The sequence below is a fragment of the Rana temporaria genome, chromosome 3 (assembly GCF_905171775.1).
Source record: "Rana temporaria chromosome 3, aRanTem1.1, whole genome shotgun sequence".
NCBI lineage: Eukaryota > Metazoa > Chordata > Amphibia > Anura > Ranidae > Rana > Rana temporaria.
Window position 1 is genome coordinate 402020106 of NC_053491.1, and position 3530 is coordinate 402023635.

A 3530-nucleotide genomic window follows, 5' to 3' on the forward strand; every position below is an offset into this window, starting at 1 on the left:
ATACTATCTCAGCAGCAGTGATTTGAATTAAGTCAGTAGATTCACCCGTGGGTCGTCCAACACCAGCTATCCTACTTTTTGCCATGCTCATATATTTCACTGTTATATTTCCTTTACTTTATACAGAATTCCTTCATCTCTTTTCTTTTTTACACTTTCTTCACTATTCTTGTCATCTATAGCAGTGGTCATCTTCAACCCTGTCCTCAGGGCCCACTAACAGGCCAGGTTTTATGCATTACCTTGGGGAGATGCAGACTAGAAAACTGCAATTACTGAGCAGCAAATGATATCACCTGTGATGTATTTCAGTTATCTTGCAAACCTGGCCTGTTAGTGGGCCATGAGGACAGGGTTGATGACCACTGATCTATAGTATCCACTTATTTCGCTAGGGTTGGTTAAGCAGGGTTGGCAGCAGGGATGTACAGTGAGGTCAGTGGCTGGTGTGGCACTGGCTAGTATTATGCCCTGTACACACGATCGGAAATTCCAACAGCAAAAGTCCGATGTGAGCTTTTGAATGGAAATTCCGACCGTGTGTATGCTCCATCAGACTTTTGCTGTTTCTGCCAGCAAAAGATTGAGAGCTGGTTCTCAAATCGGAAAATCCGATCATCTGTAACAATTCCGACGTGCAAAACTCTGACGCATGCTCGGAAACAATTTAACGCATGCTCGGAAGCATTGAACTTAATTTTCTCGGCTCGTCGTAGTGTTGCACGTCACCGCGTTCTTGACGGTCGAAAGTTCAGAGAACTTTTGTGTGACCGTGTGTATGCAAGCCTTGGATGTTTTTTCCGACGGAAAAAACGATCGTGTGTATGGGGCATAAGAGACAGATACACACAGGGTTAGATACGCCGCAAACATTAGAGCAAGAGCAATAATTCATCCTTTGTAAATCTAAACTGGAAACCTGTAAAAAAAATTCAAGCGTTGCCTATGGAGATTTTTAAGTACTGAACTTTGGCGCCATTCCACAAGTGTGCGCAATTTTAAAGTGTGACATGTTAGGTATCTATTTACTTGGCATAACATCATCTTTTTCTTTTTTTTTATTGTTTTTATTAAGGTATTTTCAATGTAGTTGAAAAACAAAACAGGGCCATAGGGGCATACCCCGGCCAATCATTGCACGTAGAAACGTGCACAAAAAGTAACAAAATACAAGAACAGACATAACAGTTAACCTCACAGGCATAACATCATCTTTCACATTATACAAAAAAATCCGGCTAACTTTAGTGTTTTTTTTTATACTAAAAAAAAAAATGCATTTGAAAAATTGCTGCGCAGATACCATGTAACATAAAAAGTTGCAATGACCACAATTGTTTTCCCTATGGTGTGTGCTAAAAAAAAATATATAACATTTGGGGGTTCTGAGTAATGTTCTAGCAAAAAAATTATGATTTTTACATATAGAAGAGAAGTGTCAGAATTGGCCTGGGTAGCAAGTAGTTAATTACCATAAGTAATAATATACAAATAATTATTATATATTTGTTTTTATTTTTTTCCACAAAAGATTTTTATTAGGAAAAAAGTAACCATGTTTATACATATATACATAGATGTATATTTAGCATAACATGACAAATCTTCTGCTAATGTAAACATGACAGAATAACTTACAAGCTAGCATGAGTTGTTAAGACATCAGTAAACATGTGTATTAGAACAGCGTGATACTAAACATATCACCAGCTAAATTCTATAAGCCTAAAGACATCTTATGGATAACAGACATTCTTGTAACTTACGAGCGGTGCCTAAATGGAATCAAGAAGTAATGAGAATGATTGCAATGCCCCAGAGGCTAATATCAACAGGCCTAACCGCGGCCGTAACTGAGACCTTAGACTTGATGTCCCTAAAGTAGGGAAGACAAGAGGTGTTTGAGGTGTGGAACCTGGAAAAATGTGTCCGGTTATATCGCCATAGGGGTATAGAACGGGTGGTGGGGGGGAAAGGATAAAAAAAAGGGGGGGTCCAGGTCATGAGGATCCCTTTTCTGGACAATCACTCGCTAACAAGGGAAGCAGGACTTGTAGTATTCCAAATTCCTGAAATGTGTCCAGCAGGCCCAGGTTGTTGTGAATTTCTGTATACGGTCTTGGGAGGTATGAATTAATTCCTGTATTTCGGTCACCCTTCTCTAATGGTTGGGATATCTGTTGAACGCCAGTGTGTGGGAATGCAGAGTCTGGCCGCATTGACCATATGCATGGCCAACGCTTTCTGGTAGGTGACCCGAGATATTATGGAATAGACTTCTTTCCAGAATGGTTGAAGCAAGGTACACTCCCACCAAATATGTATCATGGAGCCTACAGCTCCTTTGCATCTCCAACAAACATTTGGAACTGAAGGGGAGAACTTGTGTAAGCAGGCTGGGGTCCTATACCATTTAGTTATGATTTTATATCCATTTTCCTGGATCGCTACATTCATTGATCCCTTGTGAGCAAATGATTAGATGGACTCCCAGTCCTTTTCCGTGAGTGTCAATTGTAAATCTGTTTCCCAAGAGGTATGCAAGGATTGCGTTGTGGAGGGGCCAGTGTCAATTTGTAGTAGGGCATAAATGTATGAAATGATGTGTCTTTGTGGCGTAGTGCGTGAGCAAAGTGCTTCAAATGGTGTGAGTTGTCTATTCCATGTTACGTTTGAGTCTGTGGAAGTAAGAAAGTGTGTCAGCTGACTATATGACCAGAAAGGGAAAGTGCTAGTACAATATTCAGAGATCAACACTTCATAGGAGTGTCTACAGCCTTTGTGAAAGAAGTAGCAAGCTAGAAGCTCCTTGTGTGGCCATTCCGATTGAAGAAATGTTTTAGATTCTCCCGGTGGGAACTCAGGATTTCTTCTCACGTGAGTCAGTGGTCCTGGTTATGAGGATAGATTGAAGAGAGGTACTGCTTTCCTAAAGGCCAGTAGTGAGGGGAAGATGAGCGGGTGTATCTTAATGGACTGGGGCCAATATCGGGGTGCCAGTCAAGGGAGTGCATGCGTCTGGAATTGTGAGAAAGAGTTTTCTAACATCACCCACATTTTCCCCTGTTTGTGAACTTTCCAGTCCACTACCCTGGTCAGGTGGCAGGCTAGGTAATACTTATATAGGTCAGGTAAGCCAATCCCACGTGCGGTTTTAGTACAGGTCAGGTGTGACTATTTAATGCGTGGGGCTGTATTCTTCCATATAAAGGTTGTGCAGGCCCTCTTATATGCCGCAAAAAAGGAGGGGGGTAGGTGAATTAGGATTGTCTGCATTATATATAAAAGGCGGGGGAGGATAACCATTTTAATGAGCGCCGAACGGCCGAACCAAGAAATGTTTAAGTTGGCCCAGTCTTTCAAGTCAGTTTGGATTTTCGAGAGGGAGAGAAGGAAGTTTTAGCTATACAGGTCTGTTAGTTTTCTGGTGCCTAGATAGGTAATGGCCTCAGACTTCCATTGAAAAGGGAAGGAATCCTGGCAATGAGAGATGTCCTGTGGGGGTAATGTTACGTTGAGAGTATGGGACT